This window comes from Pogona vitticeps, chromosome 1 (genome assembly GCF_051106095.1).
Source record: "Pogona vitticeps strain Pit_001003342236 chromosome 1, PviZW2.1, whole genome shotgun sequence".
NCBI classification, from domain to species: Eukaryota; Metazoa; Chordata; class Lepidosauria; order Squamata; family Agamidae; genus Pogona; species Pogona vitticeps.
The window spans coordinates 108,399,631-108,422,358 of record NC_135783.1 but is presented as its reverse complement, the minus strand read 5'-3'; the positions used below and the strand labels follow the sequence as shown (position 1 = coordinate 108,422,358).

At 41.0% G+C, this 22,728-nt stretch overlaps 1 long non-coding RNA gene across 2 annotated transcripts; it reads right to left on the bottom strand.

Annotated features, from left to right (window-relative positions):
- Positions 1 to 4,454: 4,454 nt before the first annotated feature.
- Positions 4,455 to 21,312, bottom strand: LOC110074779 (uncharacterized). 2 transcript variants are annotated; one of them, XR_013538812.1, is made up of 3 exons: positions 13,137 to 21,312; positions 7,393 to 7,465; positions 4,455 to 6,730 (listed from the first exon to the last, which is right to left on the bottom strand). It is a non-coding gene; the product is annotated as an uncharacterized LOC110074779 (long non-coding RNA). The 2 variants fall into 2 exon arrangements; XR_012086878.2 differs by lacking the exon at positions 13,137 to 21,312 and adding an exon at positions 8,431 to 8,665.
- Between the last annotated feature and the right edge of the window lie 1,416 nt (positions 21,313 to 22,728).

The following is a 22,728-nucleotide window of genomic DNA, read 5'->3' as shown; positions in this document are numbered from 1 at the left end:
TCAGGGTTTTTCAAGGGAGCAAATATTTTATATCCACATGATATCAATGTAGGCATCAAGAGGATAGACAAGTAAATGAGCTCCTGATGTTGTGGCTCCTGTCAATATCATGAAGTGGCTTAATAAGCAAGCCACTTCAGGATAATGGAAAATAAAGTTTAAATAAGAGATTTTTTAAAAAAACTGTATGTAGACTATTGCTCATGCACTGCATCAGTTATTAAAAACAATCTTTTCTATGCCTACTCTTAAAGGGTCAATTGAGAAACTGCCTGCAGCCAAAGCCACTGCCATGGATTTGACTATGGGCAATTTCTCAACTAGCCCATTAAGGCAAGGCAAATAAAATATTTTATTATTTTTTTCATTACTGATGTAGCATATCAGTGATAGTCTACATACATTAAAAAAAAATATTTTCCCCCCAGTTCTCTTCTCCTCTAACAAGCAGGGAAAGTGATTAATTTGCCAATATCCTGAAATGGCTTGCTTATTAAGCCACTTTATTATATTGGCAAGTTGAAAGAGGAAGGCTTGCTTTGGATCTCTTCCAGTGATCATACATGCTAGAACCAATCCAAATCAGAGCAATCCTACCCACCAGGGATGGAGACTTGAGAGTTGCAATTTGCTATTGAGTCTGACTTAAGTCTCACCCACGACTTGACCTAGACTTTTTTTTTGAAAAGAAAGACTCAGACTCAACTTGCATTTTTTTCCAGTTGTGTTATTGAATCCCTATTCAGGATGTGCCTCCCTACCTGCTCCTGCCGCTGCCACCATCCTCCTCAAAGGCAGCAAGCCAGTCTTCTCCTCTAGAAGCTGTCTGCTGCCGCAGCCCACACTCCTGCTTACCCAGCTGATAGGCCAGTGCATGTGCAGAGACAGGGGCCAGCTCCAGGAAGGGAAGCCAGGCTGCAGTTCATGCACATGCGCCCACCTGGCTTCCTTTCCAGGCCCAGTGTCTCTGTACATGAACTGGCCTATCAGCTGAGCGGTGCGGTCCAATTCTTTGAGTCTGAGTCTTGAGTCACAAGTCCGAGTCTCAAGTCATGGGGCTCATGGGGCTCGGTCCCAAAGATTTGGACTCAGACGTGGACTTGGGACTTGGACCAGAAGACTTGCCAACGTCCCTGCAATCCACACCAGAAAAGTAGAAGCCCCTTGGCATGGCCAGAAAGGTGCAGGTAGACAGGTTTTGGGGGCGGCCCAGCGTGCTCTAGCAGAGACATTATCTGACTGCCATCTTTAAAAGCACACCAGGCCATCTCTGTAGCCCTCCAAATAGCGAATTAAGCAGACTTTGTAATCAGCCTTTGATTTTCCCTGTCTAGGAGCTACCCAGTCCTCATAGGAATATTTTTGTTTGCCAAAGACATTTACTATTGGCTCGCAAATGTTGAAGACAAAACTAAACATGAAGCAGAGGTGGGCCTCCTCCCTTTCTTTGATCTGCAGACTGCTTTCGTCACTTATATTTGCTACCCTCGTATGAATTTTAGGCCTCTGATGAGAAAAGATTTGGTTTGGTAACTTTATGTTTAGTGTTTTTTTAAATTTTAAAACACTGCTGATGATCTCTGAACTTCCTATTCCTTGATTCTTTAATAAATATACAGTGTTTGAAACTGGGATTGGTCTAGTCCTGTACTTTAATCATAAACTGGACTTCTTGCTCAAGATGGAAGGATTTTAAAGGATCAGATATCCTTTAGTATATTAGATAGAGTTATGAGCTAGGACTCAGGAGACTTGAATTTGAAACCCCAGTCCTTAAATATCTCAATTACCTTGAAAGCCCTATTAGGGTTGCTAGACGTTGGTTCCAACTTGACAGCTCGTAATATCACAGTTAAAAAATGCTGTAAACATGGTGTTTCTCTTTATGTTTCTGCATAATTTAAAAACTATTCTCACATGTGCAAATGGAAAGCTATTATTAATAACATGAATGACAGCACTCTTCCTCTGGAATGTAGACAAAGGATATCATACAGCCTGTTCCACCACAAAGGATTTGAACTGTAGACATCCAAGGAGCCAGTTGGGAGGGTGGAGTAGAGTTCAGTTCTTGCTTTTGCTAAGTACTTGGGAGTTAAATACCTTTTAAAATATTCTTCAGATCACCCAGAGGTCTACCAGTAGGTCCAGACCTACCTTCTGTTCACCTCTGATCTACAGCAGGCTTATCTCCTTCATGGAAGTGGGAAGTCGAACATTAATAACAGTGTCTTCTTTTGACAGTTAAGTTCATATCTGAGATTAGAGAACTAAAGGTTTTTTTTATTTCACAAAGCTATTATTATTCTCCTGTGAGTCAAGAAATCCTAGCAATCGCCTCAAAAATACCAAAATGATCTTAGTCTTTCGAGTTATTCAGATTTTTCAATTAAGACATATTTCCAGCTAGCTATTTGAGTACATCTCAGATTTTCTTTTTAAGGTGCCACATTCATTACCTTCTTCACTTCCTGCAGAAAAAAGATGTTTCTCTTTCCAGAGGTTTTTGTTTATATCAGTGGGATAGGGAGCTTTGGTTGACTTTGTGTGGGAGAAATTACTGGCAGGAAATTAAGTTAGAGAAATTAGCTTTGCCGTCTATAAAGAGGTCTGCAATACTACCAGTCTTCCACTGGAGAGAATTGTCTTGCCTCAAATCCAGCTTTCTGTCATGTCCTGTTTTATATACGAATATATATTTGTGGAGCTGTTGGTTCACATTTCAGTATCCCAGAAGACTGCAATGGTGCTGGCTACTGAAAGACATAATAGATTTTTTGATAGCTGAGGATTGTTTCTTGTCAATGGTTAAGAGTATCAGCATAAAAATCTTAAAATTAAACTCAGAATTCTGAAGGGAATTAGTGATAGGGCTGTCTTACTGCATTGTTCAATGGTTGAATTAAATTTCTAATTTTACCAACCTGGACTATAAAGATGGATTTCTGGTTTTTTAGGAGTTCCACTCCCAAAATTTGCCAAGAATCCCCATGTAGAATCCTGCTAGTGGAAGCCCTCAAACAATGAGGCTTCAGGCACCTTTTCCCACTTCTATGCTCTTCCTGGCAGCTTCTGCTTCGGAAAGCGAGGAAACTGCCCCATCTGGGATTCACAGAGATTCATGGGGCAGGTAGTTCTTTTGGAGGCACCCTCTATACAACTTAATGAACATAAAGACTGCCCCTCTCATGAACTGTTGAAAGTCCCAATGCATCACTCTATTTGTTATATTGAATTGTGACCCACTTATCCTTGAGAGAAAGAAAATCATACAATGAACGAACGAACGAACGAACGAACAAACAAACAAACAAACAAACAAACAAACAAACGAACGAACGAACGAACGAACGAACGAACGAACGAACGAACGAACGAACGAACGAACGAACGAACGAACGAACGAACGAACGAACGAATGAATGAATGAATGTACACAGTGTTTTTCGAGTTTTGTGTCACCAATAAGCAAATGACGCCCAGCCCTTCTCTCCTTCCACTCCTCTGCAGAGGATGCCGTCCTGTCCCTTGAGCGCTGCCTAGACCCTGTGATAGGGTGAATGAGGGATAATAGACTGAGGCTGACCCTGGACAAGGTGGAAGTCCTACAAGTGGCTGCCCCTAGTTTCTGCAGATTGGGTGCCTCCCTTTCTTTTGGGAGGGGCTACTCTCCTCACTAAGAATAAGGTTCACAGTCTAGATGTACTTCTGGACCCAGTGCTGTCAGTGGAGTCCCATATAGTGTCTGTGATCTGCTCGGCCTTTTCCCAGCTGAGGCAGATTGCTCAGCTGCATCCCTACCTTGACGCTAGGTCCCTCACCACTTTGGTCCATGCATTGGTAGTCTCGAGATGAGACTACTGTAATGCTCTCTACATGGGGCTGCCTATGAGGCTGATATGGAAATTTCAGCAGGTCCAGAACACGGCTGCCAGATTACTGAATGAAGAAATACTGTACCATCATATCTTCCTTACTCTGGCCATCCTGCACTGGTTATCTGTTCATTTCCATGCCAAGGTGATGATGTTGACATACAAAGCCCTAAATGGTTTGGGACCTTGATACCTGGCAGAATGCCTCCTTCCAATGAGATCTGCCTTTCCTGTATGATCTTCCCAGGCTGGGGAGTTGAGAACATTGACCCCAAGAGAGGTTCACAAGGAGAAGACCAAAAACAGGGCCTTCTCAGCAGTCGCTCTTCATCTTTGGAATAATCTCCTGCCTGAAATCCTGCCTGGCCCCTTCATGGGGAATTTTTAAACAGTCATTGAAAACCTGGCTTTTTAAACAGGCCTTCCCAGATCTTACAACATCATACCACAGGGATTGTCTCAGCATTCATATTGTCAATTCTGCCATCTTGCTTTTAAATTACTTGTAATTATTTTCTGTTAATTCTATGTTGCTTTTGCATGTGCACTTTGTTGTTTAATTTTTATTTGCTATAGCTATTTTGGTTATTGTTCTTAAACTGCTGTCTTTTATGTTGTGTATTGTAAACTGCCCAGAGTGACCTTGGCAGCCAGATGGGCATTATAAAAGTCAAACAAACAAACAAACATTTTATCCTAACTATGAACAGAGGGTTAGACCTGGTTTCAAATCCCTGCTGGGCCATGGAAATTCAGTGGGACGGTGACAAAGGTAAACCACTCCTTGAACATCTCACAAATCTTGAAAACTCTACTAAGATTGGCATAAATCTTGATCGCCAATCACAACAGTCTCTTGTCCTATACATTCTGGTATGAGAGGGAGAGACCAACCACATACACTTGAGTGAGAAACATGTTTAAAGTAACGTGACTATAAATTGTGGTTGTGTATGGCTGCTCGTTTATATTTTACCATGTAGTGAGCTGCATTACAATTGGGTGAGGGTGGGTGGGGGGAATCTGTGCTAATGTGAACAAAGTTACTCTAACAACAGCGACCAAAGACTATGAATGTGTTACCATAAACTAACAGCCACAAGATGTACAATTGAAAGAAGCCTCGTGACTGCTGTAGTTGAGCAGTCCTGTTGATAGATGCAGCGAGTGGAAGCCAACAAAGCTAGAATAATAAAGACTGAACACTGGTGCCACATGAATATCTGCTTATCAGATACACTGACTTGAGAATAAGGGCTTATAGTGCTGCCCAGCTGGTAGCTGATAAGGTTCATTGGGAAGGAGAGTGAGATACATATATTTGGGAGAGACTTGTATACATGTCAAAATTCTGTGATTATTTTATGCTTGAGTGAGGAAAATCAATTAAGATGGAGCAGCAAATTGCTGCTCATAGCTGAGTTGTGTATGGGTGTGTATATACATATATATGTATATATGCTTACCAAAAAGCTTCTGTCACATTCCCACTTGTCCGTTGGTTGTTTTACCAATCACAGGGCACAAGCTACATGTCGTGTCACTGCCACCAGTTGCTTACATCAACATTGTTTATTATTAATCACAGAGGTACAGGCAATGTGTCATTTTCAGAATAACCAAATAGAAGTTGTTTATTATTACAGATGATGAAATCACAATCAATGTCATTAACTCTTAACAGAACATCCTACTTCATCCACTCTCATCCACTTCATCCAACCGCCAACCTCTCTCTCTACTCCAAACTCCAAAACCACCAATCCTCAAATCTAAAACTCTCAATCTAATCTCTCCAACTCTCTATCTCCCCCCTCTTCCTCCTGCAGAGACTCTTATATCTCATGACTCCACCTCTCCAACACTCTCATTGGTCCATGCAGATAGCACATTAATATTCATGTCCTGGGTGGACACCACATCTTCTGACTCTGAGTATCTGATGTATAAACAAATTGTCACTGAAAGTGTCATAGCACCAAACCTCTCTCTCTCCAGAACCAACTCTGGGGAAAAATAAACCACCCCCTCAGCAGAGACAAAAAAAGCATGGCAAAGTAGGGGAAAAGGCACTTCACACATTGGATCAAGGCTTGCATTGTTTGGATGGCAGGAGAAACCAACAGTGCAGAACCCGGTACTTTTACAGTTTGCTCCAACTTGAAGAGCCTTGGGTTCCACTTAGCTTAATGGACCCTGTTTCTAAGCAGACATGTTTTGGCTTGCACTGTAATTCCATAAGTCATGAAAGTCAAAAAACAGCAAACAAACAAAGAACAAATCAGGGTGAAGAATCTCTGGTCCTCCAAATTATGTTTTTTTAATTACAGTTCCTATAGTTTTAACTCTTCACCATGCAGGAAGAATCTGTTGAGGGTTGTAGACCCACTACCAGCACAACAGGGCCAAAAAGATGGGTAAACAATAAAATATAGGTAAGCAGAAGTATCTATGAGTGGTGGAGAGGATCCAACACTTCTGCGCCCTTACCCAAAAATTAGAGTTAGTGGACACATGGCACTTATTCTAAAGGCTTCCACAGGGACACAGTACACTAGCTGTGTTGATCTGTTGCAGCAGAACCAGTGGTTTTTTCTGCCTTGAAGACTGATTTATTATGACACACACATTTGCAAACTTGAGTCTATGTCTGCTTTCACCCCATCTTAATAAATGTTGGTTTTTAAGGTGGCACAAGATGGTTGCTTTTGTCTCAGACTTGCAGAGCTCAGTCAAAACATGGTTGTTCCGTGGAAAAGACATGCTTTTGCTAAGCCTTCAGAGACACCGTAAAACAGATCTCATTCCAGTTGAGTTGGGAAGCAGGATGATGAGGAAGAAGAACTCCACTTATACTGGGAAGTGAAAACAATCCATTAGAACCTTGACAATGACAAATTTTGTTGCACCTTGAAACCAACCACTCTTTAATTTGGCTTAAGCTTTATGTGGCTTGCAATATTTTCAGGTGCAAGAGCGCTAAACTCCCTGAAATATTATCCAAAATGAAACTCACTAGTCTTTAAGGTGCGATAAAGCTCATTATTGTTTTTCCCAGAACAGATTAACATGGCTACTTCCTGAGAATTAAAACCTTAAGATATATTCTGGGATAGGCACAGGGTTTTCTATGCAACAGCATCAGACAAAAGTGTCCCAAAGAGGCAGAGCAGAGATATTTGTGTATTTTTGCTACAGAGCAATTCAAGAAATCCACACTTGACATCAGGTCAGTTTTCACTTACTCCTATGAATCACTGAAGTCTTTCTCTGATGCTTAGGGGGTTTGCCTACACACTGAAGTTCCACCTTATTCCCAGGACTGATGGTGCTGTATAGTGCTCCCCATCTCATTTTCCCCATTCCATTTCTCTCCCCCCCCCACCCCACTTCCCCAGTCTGAAAACATATAAATATCTGCACAAATTGGTTCAAGCCATCTCCAAACCAACTCATGCCAGGCCATTCCCATCTATATACTGAACATTTGGGTAAAATTTGATCAGATGGTACTCACACATACTCCTAGTTTTCTGATCATGGAGTGTGTATACAGGGCAGGGGAGACAAGTTAAGAGATTCTTGAGCATCTGAAAAAGAAGGGATCAGTTAAAAAATTAGACATCCATATGTGGCCCTGGATAATTTCTTAATTTGTGAAGAACTCTAGACTGACCCCAAGGGGTCCTTTGTGGATTGCGCAGCGTGATGGGCTCTATTTTCATATAGAGAATAATATCAGACACTACAGGACAAGCAATACTGCACACTGTGAGGGATCAATTGGATGAATGGAGAGGTAGATTGCTGAAGCCCATGAGCTTCTGGAAGTACTTGATCGCCCCCTAGCTTTGCAACAAGTTGGGGAGGGCCTCTGGATAGACAAGAGTCGACATTCCCAAGAAAGTGGAGTTTTGTTCACACTGGCCCCCTGCCTTAGAATCCTGGGCTGGCCTCATTGTGATGCTTCCATGGTTGCCATGACAGCGGCTCCCACCTGGAGCACCTCCATGCTGACTCAGCCTGGGAAAGGGCTGCAGTGAGGGATGAAGAAAAGATGCGATTGCGTGAGAGCAGAGGTGCCCAGAACCTTGCCCTCTTGCTGGGCTTGATCCTGAATCTTCGGGCGGAGAAGCCTGTGAGCTCTGCTAACATCAGTTTAGCTCTAGAAGCAGCTATATCAGAGCCCATAGTAGTGGAATCGGGTGAGGGACTAGAGGCAAAGTGGGAGTAGCTTGAATGAAGGACGTGGCCTTTTGAACCTGCTGGGTGTGTGTGTGGGGGGCGGGGGTGAAGGAGCACAGAAAAGAAGGACTGCAGAATCTTTGGCATCCTTAAAATTACAGCTGCCGTTGCTTAATGGTGGCAAATGAGCTTTAAAAGGGGCACCAGTCTTTATATATGCTTGTTTGCAGAAGCTGCTTCTTCTGACAAGCTTTGACTCAAAGCGTGCCCCTTTGGTCATGTTCTGTCACCGTCCAAATGACTCTGCCTCCCTCTCAACTCCACCACCAGAGGCTGGTGATATGTTCCAGGAATTCTCACTCATACTGACCTTATCTTCTGATTCCTTTGAAGGAGCTGGAGGCTGTTCAGCTTGGCCAGAACAGTTCTCCTAGATGAAAAGTAGATGTCGCATGTGTTAGGCCAGATATTTACAAGACTGAGTAAGAGTTGTGATTCTTTGAATAACACTTAATCATCCCTCTTCAGGATGTAATGTGTCTTCTTTCAACTGCCTGCCCTAAATTTGATATGCAATCAGTGGGAAGAAGGTGACACATTTGTGCAATGACTTATTATGAAACCAAAAGAGAACCTCTTGAAAACAGAGAAGATAATGCTAAGAGGATCTCCACATTATGTGGTGGGGTGGGGGTTGTTGACATTGCAGGTGAGAAAGGCAGGAAATCAACTGAATTACCTTTTAAGTTCTTGCATTTGTTAATTCCAGAGAGACACTTCAAAATTAAGCACGGATGACGTGAACATATTTGTGACTGGGGCAGAATCCTAAACTTCTGACCGTTTTGTTTGTTCACATTTGAACTTGTGGGCATGCATGATCTTTTTGTTTAAAAAAAGGTTGAGTTTTTATTAAGCAAGAGTATATTGTGCTTATTACGTGTACACCCCACCCAACTTTTCATCAAGGAACTCAGTGCATTGTATATTCTTGTATCCTGACAACGTCCACATGAAGCAGGCAGACCTTAGGAAGGACCCTCTTTTTTGGTTCTAGGAGCTATAGGCCCAAAAGAAGAGTTTCAATCTTTGCAGGCAGATTGGCTGAGAGAAAGTGGTTTCTTAATGGGCAATCTCTAAACTACACAGCTAAGCTGGAAACTGAATTGGCTTTCCTTGGTCCCAATTAGAGATGGGGTTGACTCACCATTTTGGCGAGTCGTCCTCCTTCGTGTGTTGTCAATAGTTGAGAACTCACGAAGCATGAAGTTGCCCCCATGAACTGACAAATAATGAATTTATTCATTGATTTGTGGGGGGTTACTAAAAACAAACACATACCACCCCTGGCCCCCTGCTGCCACCACCATCCCTCGCTACCACCCCTCACAGCCCCACCGCTGCTGCCCCTTCCACCCCACCCCACCCCACCATCCCTGCTGACACCCCCTTACTATAATTGTTGCCACCGCTGCCGAAGTCTCCATCAGGCCTCTGCAGCCACAGCCTGTAGAAAGGGAAACTGGCTGCCCTTTGCAAAGATGGTGGCTGTGGCTTCATTTAGGGTAGGGAAGCCGCAGCTGTCAACTCTGCAAAGGGCAGCCTGGATTCTCTTAGCTTGCCTTAAGGTGACCATTATGGTATGGGGGTGTCGGTGGGGGTGGGGTGGGGCTAAGGTAGGGAGAGGGGTAGGCTGCGGAGGTGGGTGGCTGTGGGGGTGGGTGGCTGCCTACTGTCCACCGATCAGCCATAGGATGGCTTTCCCCCCTTTATATGGGGAACAAATAAAAATGGGGAAATATTCATCCCTTCATATTTGCGGGGGTCTCTGGAACCCACGAATATGAAGGGATGAATATTTAATGAATTAGTGATTTTAGATGAATATCGCGATCTGTTTTTTATTTGTCCCCATCTCTAGTCCCAATATATTATTCTCTGCCCCGTTGAGTACTCTGCCTCTAGGGTGGGCCACACTTTGATGAACCTTTTTGAGGAAAAAACGTTTGTCTCCAGACTGAATGGATGTGCCAACTGCATCCCATGCAAAACCATGAAGAACCACCTCCCCTCTGCCAGCAGATCCTGGCTCAAAGAAAGTGAGGTACACCAGTCATGGAATGGACAGTTATCTCAATCTTTTGAGTTCACAAGAACTTTTGATCCATTTATTTCTTAGAATTCATGGTCTGAGACATCTAATCTATTGGGAATTTTTTCCATTGAGTGTCCAGCAGACCTACAAGAGCTGGCTTTAAACTGCATTGGTCCATTGTGCTCTATATGGTATCCTCATACTGGCAGAATATTTAGCTGTTTCATGACATTTGTAGTCTGTCCCTCCTCCAAGGAATTCTGCACCACGGAGATGGTTTGCCCTCAGTTTGTCCTCACAACATCTCTGTGTGATAGGACAGGCTGTGATATATTGACCCAGGGTCACTGGTACATTTCATGGCTGAAAGCAATTTACACTAGGGACTTCTCAGTGTCATCTTGGCCTTCTAACTATCATACTCTCCAGTCACCTGTCTCTTAAATCTTTTGACTCAGGTTCCCAGGGATCAAACCTGGAAACATTTACGTGAAACGAAGGTGCCTATCTTATTGACCTATCCAACTCCCTTCTGTCAAAAATCACTGTGTTGCAGAGTTCTTACCAGGATATGTATCCAAGCTTTCTTTTAAAAAGCCACCTCCCTTTTCTTTAAGAAAACGGCTTCTCTTTAGGAAATCTATTTTTAAAAAATCATATTATAAACCCTGTAGAAGTTTCCATTCTGGTGCAATGTTTTTGTTTGTACAGTGCTAATTGAATCCAGCACATACCTCTCTGGGAGTTTACTCCTTCTGAGTAAAAATGTATAAAGACCATTCTGCATGCCAAGAATGAAAAAAAATTACCCCTGAAGATAGTGGTATTTAGAAGTGTGCTAGCTTTGCTGGTCCTCTTTCTTGTTCTTGTATTGTTTTGCTTTGCTTTTTTGGTTTGGTTAAAACATGGCAAAATTTAGGAATGTCCTAAATGCTAGAAGTGTGGGATGGATTGTGGGGGTGGGGTCTTTTACTGCATGATTCTGAACGATTTCATCTGACATTCCTTGAATCTAAAAGCATCTTACAGGTTTTTGTTTAAAATGCATTGAAATATTACATAGATGGTAAATAATAGAACTCATTCCTATTCTGTCTTTAATATAAGAAGACGATATACAGAACTCAAAGTGATAGAGAATCTCTGTGTGAATTCCTCAACTCTGCGTTTTCATGGGTGGGTGGGGTGTGTTTGCGGGTGGGCGGGGTGTGCTCTTGTGCACTCGCTGGTGGGTGGGGCACCCGTACATGCAGGTGGATGGGCCGTGTGTGCGGGTGGGTGTGCATGGGGGGAGTGCATGCCGGGGGGGGCAGGAGGTCTGTCTCTGCAGCCCGATCCTGCCAAGGCCACAGACCAGCACCAGGTTGCAGACTGGGGGTTGGGGACCCCTGTGTTAGATAGAAATAAGTATACAGTAACATCAATTAATGAGGATCCTCATGGCTCAGTGGTTAAACTGCAATACTGCCGTCAAGACTCTGCTCGCAACCTGAGTTTAATCCAGATGGACTCAAGTAGTTGGTTTGAAGTTGATTTAACTTTCTATCCTTCCAATGTCAGTAAACTGGGTACCCAACTCACTGAGGGAGCAAAGTGTAAGCCTGCATGATTAAATTGTAAAGTGCCCAGAGAGAGCTTTAAGCAGTAAGGAGTGGTGGAATGTAAGTAGCACACTTTGCTTTTTTCCCCTTTAATGTGTTTTTATTACAAGATGCTAATTTTAAAATAAATATATCTGTGTGGAATAAGGACAATATTGCGTTTTTGATATTATCTCAGAATTACCTAATGAAGTATATTAAACAATAAATCTTACACAATATGGTATCATATAGTGATGTATGCTATGGCGTGGCATTTGCTTTAGTAAGTGTATTATTTCAGAAAATTCAAATTTGTTTTAAATTACTCCACTGAGTAGAGAAATTTCATTTTCAATTTGAAAAGCACTAGGGAAGATTGTCTGAAATATGTTTCCTTATAATTAAGTAACTTCACATTTTGTAATCAACTTCTGGTAATTCTATATCGTTTCCAGATGGAAATCTGACACAACCGAAGGAAGTTGAATTTGGAGAATGCTCAGTTACATGTGGTGAGTTTAAAAAAAATAGACTAAATCATGCAAGTTGGTGAGTTAATGTTTTTGGGAGCAGGGAACAATATGCCCACATTAGTTGTTTATCCATTGTGATTTCTATGCCCTCATTCACTTCTCATTGATTCCAGTTGTTGATAACTATAATTAGTGAAAACAATCCAGTTGATTGTCATTACAAATTTAGGTCAGATCGGTTGTTAATTTCACAGCCTGCAAGCTCTTTTTTAAACGCCAGCGCCTTTCATTTTTTTGGCTCACGAGCTGCCTTTGCCAAAGTAACAATTTTCTCTATTTGTGAACATCTGTGAGACGTTCAGAGGCTGAAAGACCTTCTGAGGCATCTCACAGATGTCTTCCCACATACAATATTGCCGGCTCCGTTAAAACAAACCTCTTCTTTCCAACAGTCTGCTTTGTGTTCAGCCCCTCACACAATTTATTAGCTCAAGGATGGTGGCGGTCTCAGAGAGGAGGGGAAGGACCAAATATTGTGTTTTGGCTCAACTGTACCATTGGTGACCATTGTCTGGTAACAGATGCCTGTGCTCTGACAAAGCAAACAGAAAGTAGCCTAGTGGTTATATTTCTTTCAAGGGCTCCATCTCCCAGGTAGTTCACAAAGAGAATCTGGGTCTGTTCAAATTTTCAAATTTCCTTCCATCATTTTCTTTCAGTAAGTATTTTCAATGCTCAATGGCAGATATTTTCCAGTTTTGTTACCTCTGGTCCAATCTAGTACATTACCTTTGCTATGTAATACTTCCCAGAATTTGCCCTCTCTTTCCACATATTTTCTTTCTTTTATCATACCTACATTATGTGTTTCCTTTGATCTTTTTATTAAAAATGTGTTACATATTGAAAGCTATCAACAACTCACGTTATGATCAAAACGTTTCCTGCAGTAACTGTATTAGCATCCTGTTCTTCTGTGTCTTCAAGTCACTTCCAATTTATGGTAATCCTATGAATTAGGGTTTGTTTTAAACAAAAAAAATTAATAAATGTAACATACAACGACGTAATGTAAAATGCATCAAGGTAAAATAAGATTATTTAAAAATATGCAACAAATATCCAAATACTAAGTTGCCAAGTACCGAGATTTCAGCATCTGTGCTACAGGGTCAGAAGACCAGCAGTCATAAGATCGAATCCAGCTCCTCGCCAACCTAGCAGTTTGAAAGCATGCAAATGTGAGTAGATAAATAGGTACCACCTCGGTGGGAAGATAAAAAGGCGTTCCCTAGTCACGTGACAATGGAAACTGTCTTTGGACAAACGCTGGCTCTACGCCTTGAAAGCGGGATGAGCACCGCCCCCTAGAGTCGGACACGACTGGACTAAAAATGTTAAGGGGAACCTTTATCTTTACCTTACCTTATAAGTAATGTACATCAAAACAGCTGCTTACTACAAGGGAAGATGTTAGTGAAACCTATCATTTTGGGAGGTGGGTGGAAAATATAAGTCTAATTTTAAAAGTCAGCATTCTTTTCGAATCAATTTTATACACCACATGCCATCAGAGACAATACAGGTATATGCTGTTAGTTTTATTGTATGTAATATTACTGGGTTTCTTTTTTCTTATATTCACACTATTGGAGAAGAAGAACAGATCTAAAGACAAAATGAAGTCTTCCATAACTGAGCAATGTTAGAATGATTCTCTGGAATCCCGACCCTTTTTAAAAGGGAATATTAAACCACTGACTTATTTGAACCCCTTAATGTCTGACCTTCATGTTAAATTGCTTTGCTTGCTTCTGAGCCAATTTGAATGAATTGCTTAAGGAGAGTTTCAGCTGATGAGTATGGTGATGCATTAAATTAATATATGGAAAATTACTAGCCATTAAATCATGGAGGTAAGCCATTAAAATTGTGAGGCAGAAAAGGAGCCAAAGTCAGTGTTCAAGGGAAAAAAAAGAAAGGGGGGGGGAGTCAAGATATTCAGCCTATGCAGTTCTTTATCTCACACAACAGTTATTTCACCTATTTTGTGTTTGGTTTGGGTATCCATAGACTTGCTGCTCAGAACTTGGCATCTAATACAAGAATCAGTAACCTAAAAAGCAGGTCTTTTCTCTTCTCTTCCCTCTCAGTTGCTGGCAAAATTAGGAAACCCATACATCCAATGGCTCTTTTCCAAAGTTGCATGTGCTTGAATGAGTAGGAGACAAAGTGCAGCCCTCCAGCCGATTTGGGGCAATTGAAATCAACAGGGTGGATGGTGTTGCCTGGTTAAGTCAGGGCATGGAAAAGTAATGGCTTTAGGACTACAGCTGAAATTTCCCAGCCCCTCTGGGAATTGGAGTCCAAAAAGAGTAACTTTTTACCTTTAGTCAAGGCTTAGATTCTCCTAGACCCCACTGTACTCTACCCATTTCCATGCCATTATGCTATGCCAGATGTGAAGATGTCTTTTTTGTAATCTTGCATGTGTCTCAGCCTGAGGGCTTGGGTCTCACTGACAATAAGAACTGCTGCTGAATCAGCTTCTGCTTTTTTTTTAAAAAAAAAAATTAAAATGAGGTCTTTCTGTATTACAAATGGAATCATGGATTATTTTGCCAGGGAACTGTGTTTTCTGGTCGGTAAGCGCTGTAAAATTTTCTTCCGCAGAGCATGGTTTATTTTAGCAGGCATGTGAAACCCAACTTATTTCAAATGTTTTCTCATATGTAAATCCACCCACCCCACCCCACCCCCGTTTGCTGCAAATTGCACCTTTGTGTAAACAGCAGAGGTGGTGGGAGAGGTGGCAGCAGCCAAGAAAGATGAATGGATGGATGGATGCACAGAATCTGAGAGGAAGGGGAAGACACAAACCAGTTCCTTTCTCTCAAACCCAAAGGAAATGCAAACAGCGATACAAAACCTGATGACACTCACATGACCTCCCGATTCTTGAAGCAGAGCTCGATTCAACAGCGGTTCTTATTGTCAGTGGAACCAAGCCCTAACTTACATTAACTAGGCTATTTTAGAACTCTACAATCAATGCCAATCTTTTAAAAGGCTGCTCTCTATTAGTTGGGTACTAGTGATTTGTCCTGTTGCCTCCTTGATTCATGGCTGAGTTTAGCAGTTAGTCTTTCTTTGAGGGCAAAATCAAATGTTACAGCCCATGATTTGAAGAGGAAAAGCCTTACCGACTGATTTTGTCGAGTGTCACAGCAGGAGCTTCTCTTATGCCCTGGAATTCTTGTGAAGTCTGATGACTCAGATTCAAAAGACAGCAGCACTCTCTCCGGCCTTTCAGTTCTAATTATGGGCTATAAAGTATGTTTCTATTTGCAAGAATCCTCGTGGGATATGAGTCTTTTGGTCCAGTTAGAAGGATGCAGTCATAAACCACCCCAATTTCCAAAATTGGAAGAAGTCTTGACAGTTACTTCCCTGATAAATCTCCCGCCTCCCCTTTCTGTTTTTAATTTGATGATTTCTGCATTCTTCATGTGATGGTTTGATCACACCAGCCAAAAGAACTAGTCATACTTTTCATACCTTTGTTGTACTGAATAATGGTCAAGTGTTATATATACTGGCAGGAATATTCCCATTTGTTTTAACATTACTGATTCATTTCTTAGTATTTGAACCCTTATAGCAGGCTACACTGCTCTAAATTGTGTATTGATTCATTTCCTTTGCAAAGAAAATAAATCGACAGCAACGTTCATACAGCCTGAAATGGTAAAGAATGAAGTGATTCATCATTGGTACAAAATAAATCAACCCTCTCAGCAGGGGGGAAATAAACCTTGGCTGGGAAAATGAGTCAATCATGGCTGTTTGTCACATGACCGGAAATTTAGGAAATTATCTAACAGGGGTTCATTTGGCTGGTGTGATCAGGCCCTGAATTTTCAGGAAGATCCCACAGACACCCAAAACAATAGAATGTCTGATAAAAAAATGCCTTCTTATTGCCGCATACCCCCTCTGTTTTCTGCATCTTTGAAATGAGGCATTTTCAGCTATGTAGCAGGAGCCTTTGTGTGTGCCAGTTCAAGTCAGAGCTGCCATTTAAGGTAATGCTTCATGAGCTACAATATTGCCCAAGAAATATTGCAAAATCCACCAGGATGTATTTAAAAATGCAAAATGCCTCACCTCAAGGTATTTTTTTTAATATGCAAAAGGATTACTTCAGTATTCAGACTTTGTTCTGTTTATCTCTGGGTCACAGAAGGATTTATTTTTTTTAAAAAAAATTATTCCTCTAGTATTCAGTAAACAAAATATTTCTATAACGGATGGCAATCTTTTCAGTATTTACTGGGACTAAACATACTATTCTCTCCTCCCTCGCATCCTATGCCATTTGAGTGAGCTAAGTGTTTGGCAGAAGAAAAAGAGATAAGCAAAGAAACACAGCCCTTGTGTTGAATATATGTTTGAAAATAACATTAAGTTCTTAAGTGAAATGTTGATGTCTGAGATTTGAGCTTCTATATCTAATTTGAATTGCATGTAGGAAGTCCTGTTTTTTGTAGGTTACTGTCTTCTGCTCTCTTACAGAGAAGAAAATGTTCTTAAAGTCAGGGCCATTTATTTAGCAAATACAATAGGACAGTGATCTTTTCTATTGTTCTTTAAATATGGACACAAACATAGCTTGTGGCTATAATCTACAATAATTAAGACAGTTTAAGATATGCAGGTGACATCATTTCATTAACAGCATCTTACTAGTAGAAACTAGCAATAATGTGAAATGACTACCTTGGTTCCATTATCAATCCAAATGAAGACTACAGCCAAGAAATGAAAAGAGGACTGAGACTTGGAAGGGCAGCAATGAAGGAGTTAGAAAAGATAATTAAATTTAAGGATGTCACTGGAGACGAAGACCAAGATCATCTGCACTCTTGTATTTCTGATCTTCATGTATGGGTGTGAAAACTGGACAGCTAAGAAAGTGACCGGGGGGGGGGGAATGGGTTCATTTGAAATGTGGTGCTGGAGGAGAGCTTTGTGTTACTCTGGACTGCCAGAAAGACAAGTGGGTCCTACATCAAATCAAGTCTGAACTATCTTTGAGGGCAAAAATAATGAAGCTGAGGCAAGATTCTCTGGACAAGATAATAATGCTGGAAAAGGTGGAAGGCAGGAGAAAAAAAGGAAGACCAAATATGAGATTGATTACCGTATTTTTCCATGTATAAGACTATACTTTTGTCTAAAATATTTGGACTTAAAGTTGAGGGTCATCTTATACACGGAAGTAAGCTGAGGAGAGAAAAAAGCAAGTGGAGAGGAAAGCAGGGATCAAAGCAATCCCACAGTGCTTTGATCCCTTTTCCCCTACACTTGCTAAGCCCCACTTAGATTTCTTAATTTTGGGTTAGAAATGTGGGGGTGTCTTATACACAGAAAAATACAGGTAACTCCCTAAAGGAAGCCACAAGCATGAGTTTGCAAGGGCTGATCAGGGCTGTTGAGGGCAGGACATTTTGGAGACTGCTCATTCATAGAGTCCCCATGAGTTGGAGATGACTTGTTGGCATACAGCCACCATCACAACCACCACCAACAACAACAAGAAGAAGATTGACATCTGGTGTAAGTTCAACTGAATTATTGTTAACATTAGTCAGCCATATTAGATATGCAAGACTGAATACAACAATGTAGCATATAATATTTAGAGTCAATATAAAGAAGACCGAAATTCAGATTACAATTAAGTGTGAATTCTTAATTTATTACAGCAATGATTTAGTCATCTGTTATCTTATTGTACAAGCCACTGCACAACCTTGGCTGTGATTTCACTTGACGAATCAGAGAGGAGAAAAGAGATACATAATTTGTTGGGCCTATCTAGTTAATATTTTAAAACTGGGGAAATAAGTATAATCTTTATAAAATGTGCAGTACAATAGGACATATTCCGCCATTCCCACCATGCCAGATTGGCAAGGGCAGAAATATTGGTTGTAAGGGATACATGAGTATTTTCTGTCTGAAAAGGCTGCAGGCAGAGCATTGAAACGGGACAGGGTAAAAGTTCTCCATTGTCTCACAAGTTCTAAATTATAAAGATAATTTGCTGAAATGAAGATTTTACTGTGATTCCCTGCCACTGAATAATGTGGGACCTGAGGTCTGTTCTGTTGGAAGAATATATCCCAGATCTGGTTGCTAATACAGTGGTGCCTCGCTTAGCGATTGCTTCGTTTAACGATGTAATCGCGTAACGATTAGTTTTCCGGAGCGATCTTGCGCTCCATTTAATGATGTTTCCTATGGGTGATTTTCGCATAGCGATGGTTGGACCTTGCTTCGCATAGCGATGACAGTTTGGGTCCCCTTGTTTCACTTAAAGATGGTTTTGACAGCCTTGTGTTGGCTGTCTTTTAAATGTTTAAAATGTTTTTAAAAGGTTTAGAATGCTTGGAATCATAAGTGCACTTAATAAACCCTTTGTTAAACTAATTTGACTTTGTTCTGACTCTTTTTGAATGTGTTGTAATTTTTTTCCCCCATTGAAATGCATTGAATAGGTTTCAATGCATTTCAGTTGGGGAACTGTGTTTCGCTTAGCGATGTTTCCTATGGTGATTTTCGCTTAAGGATGGCAATCCTTTCCCATTGGAACGAATTATCCGGTTTTCAATGCACCTCTATGGGAAAACGCATTTCGCTTAGCGATGTTTTCCCATAGCGATGTGGGGTTTTTTGCACCAATTAAAATCGTTAAGCGAGGCACCACTGTAGTCTCTTTAGCTTTCACAAATTCCAAATGCAACAGGGCCAGAGGGGATAACCCATAAGGCAACAATCTTCCCTCCACTTTCCAGCCTGAGGGGTGGTTGTCTATTATTATCAGAGATGCTAAACTGATAGGATTAAGTTTTAACTTCAGCCAAAGATTATTTGAAGTGAAGCACTTGCTTCAAGCGGGGCCATTCCAGCTTCTATTCTGAGATGGGCATTAAGGATACAGCGTGCAACACCAAATACAGTTTTCAAAAATTTAAACTGTACCACCTCAAGGGTATGGAAGTCCTTATGTATACATAGGCTTGAACCATATTGAAATGGGACCAGTACCTTGTTTTGGGAAATGTTTTAGTGCAGAGGGTACATAAGAGACCCCATTTGGGAAGAGGAATCTCAAGATGGCAGCAATAGTTCTTTGAGCCTTTTTGTGACATGGGCGATGTGGGCTCTCTCTCCACCGCCCACTTGTCTAAAAAACCACACCTACATATTTATAGATCTTGACCTGTTCTACCCATTCTGGCATAATACGTTTTGTTGGTTTGTCAATTTAAAATAACTCTTTAATGTACTCTGCCTTACCCTTGACAGAAAGCATCAGAGAATTATTATTCAGCAAGGTTGTTGTTTTTTTAAAATGCCTGCTACCTCTTTCATCTTTTGTGCACATTAAGGGAGTTACAGGCTTTCCCTGGCTATTCTATTTCTGGGCATTGTTCAGAACACTATTTGTCTTTGGTTTCCTAATTCTGTTTCCAATGTTCTCGCCTAATTCTCTGTATTTGATTCCCCCCACCATTTTCATCTTTCTTCCATTAGCTCTAATATGACTCCTGTCATCCATTTCTTTTTGTTTAAAATTCAGTTTGCATCAGTTCTAGAATAAATATTACTGACTTAATTCTGTTTTGGTTCCTCTGATTCACCAGGACATGATCTATTTGGTTTCTTGCATGTTGTTGTTAGTGCTATTTTACAAGGATTTTCACGTTCACAGTCCCCTTTATGGTGATTTAAAGTTGTTGTTGGTAGCAACAAAATATTTCTTTTAAAATAATTGTACCATTCATTCATCATGTTTATTTTGTGTTCCTACTTGGTAGTTTCCAACAAAATTTCCATTCCCTGCCTTAGCATTAAAATCTCCCGTTATGAAATGTAAGCATTCTGGGATCGCATTAGATAAAAATATGTACAATTCGTAATAAGAGAAAGATTCCCATATTAAATATTTCTGATAAATGAGCCCAGTGGATAAACTGCAATCAGGCTTCTGCTCATGAAATGAGTTCAATTCCAGTGGGTTCAGGTAGTCAACTCAAGGTTCATTCAGCCTTCCATCCTTTCAAGGACAGTAAAATGAGCATCCAACTCACTGGGGGGAGGGGGACAAAGTGTTTCTTGCATCATTATGTTCTAAACCACCCTATCTTGATGGGGGGGCTCTCGCTACTCTAGTCCACACGCTCGTAATCTCAAGATTAGACCATTGTAACACACTCTACGTGGGGCTACCTTTGAGGCTGATGCAGAAACTTCAGATGGTCCAGAATGCGGCAGCCAGGCTTCTTAGTGGGGTGAGAAAACACCAACATATCTCCCCCACTCTGGCTGCTCTGCACTGGTTGCCCGTCCGTTTCCGCATTGACTTTAAAGTATTAATGATTACATATAAAGCCCTAAACGGTTTGGGACCTCACTATCTGGCAGATCATCTTCTCCCACCCAGATCTACCCGAATCACCCACTATAGACAGCAGGGACGGCTGAGGGGTCTGATGCCGAGGGAGGCCCGGAAGGAAAAAACGAGAAACCGGGCCTTCTCGGCGGTGGCCCCCCGGCTGTGGAACACCCTCCCTACTGAAATTTGGCTGGCACCCTCGCTGGGCATCTTCAAAAGCCAACTGAAAACATGGCTATTCAAGCAGGCCTTCCCTCCAGTCAATTAAGTGATGCTTATTTCTTATTTCTTTCCTTTTAACTCATGCCATCTTGGGACTCTTTGCTTTGCTTTAAATTGATTGTTAAAAATTGTAAGTTCTTTGATTATATATTTTTCTGTTTTTATCTCGGTAAATTGTGTATATTTTAAATTGTTTGCTATTTGTATGTTGTGAGCTGCCCAGAGTAGACCATGTCTATATGGGCGGTATATAAATAAATAAATAAATAAATAAATAAATAAATAAATAAATAAATAAATAAATAAATAAATAAATAAATAAATAAATAAATAAATAAATAAATAAATAAATAAATAAATAAATAAAATGCTCTAATACCATGTGGTGGTTTATAAGTTGAAATAATAATAAAAGCTTGATGTTCCTAAGCACATCATTCCAGTGTGTTATGCAGGGTTATTAGTGTGCATATCTCATACAAGACCAAAAATTTGTGCAGGTCTGCATGCTGCAAATAATCACCATGAAACTGAGGAAATACATGGAAAGATAAGTTCAGGCCACACCAGGATGGATTTGGTTTAAATTCCATTGATAAAAATACTGATTTAAATAACTTCTCATATCATTCCTACATCCCAAAATAAACTCTTCCACCTTGACATACAAGCATATTTTACACAACTCAGCCTTCCAACAAGGGGAAATGGTATGCAGGACATTGAGCAACGGGCACTACACTTTAATGATCATGAGACTTCTTAGGTACTTTCCAACTATCATTTCACTTTTGGTTCTACAGTCTGTCCCTCCTTCCGGCATTTCTTCCTGGCTTCTTCTCCTTGCTCAGATGGATTCCACCTCCAGTAATTCTGTGTTCATGGACACTTTCAAAGTCTAAAAGTGTCCATTTTCAGAAAGACAGAATTGGCTTTGTTTCACAGAACTGCAGAGGACTAATAGCTAGGCTTATTAACTACAAATTGGTTCAAAATTGGGAAAGGAGTACGACAAGGCTGTATATTGTCTCCCTGCTTATTTAACTTATATGCAGAATACATCATGCGGAAGGCCGGACTGGAATTAAGATTGCCAGAAGAAATACCAACAACCTGTGATATGCAGATGATACCACTCTGATGGCAGAAAGTGAAGAGGAATTAAAGAACCTCTTAAGGTGAAAGAGGAGAGCACCAAAAACGGTCTGAAGCTCAACATCAAAAAAACTTAGATCATGGCCACTGGTCCCATCACCTCCTGGCAAATAGAAGGGGAAGATATGGAGGCAGTGACAGATTTTACTTTCTTGGGTTCCATGATCACTGCAGATGGAGACAGCAGCCACGAAATTAAAATATGCTTGCTTCTTGGTAGGAAAGCAATGACAAACCTTGACAGCATCTTAAAAAGCAGAGACCTCACCTTGTCAACAAAGGTCCACATACTCAAAGCTACGGTATTTCCAGTAGCGATGTATGGAAGTGAGAGCTGGAGCATAAAGAAGGCTGACCGCCGAAGAATTGATGCTTTTGAATTGAGCTGGAGGAGACTCTTTAGAGTCCCCTGGACTGCAAGGAGAACAAATCTATCGTTCTGAAGGAAATCAAACCTGAATGCTCACTGGAAGGACAGAACCTGAAGCTGAGGCTCCAATACTTTGGTCATCTCATGAGAAGAGAAGACTCCATGGAAAAGGCCCTGATGTTGGGAAAGTGTGAAGGCAAGAGGAGAAGAGGATAACAGAGGACAAGATGGTTGGACAGTGTCATCAAAGTTACAAACATGAATTTGACCAAACTCTGGGAGGCAGTGGAAGACAGGAGGGCCTGG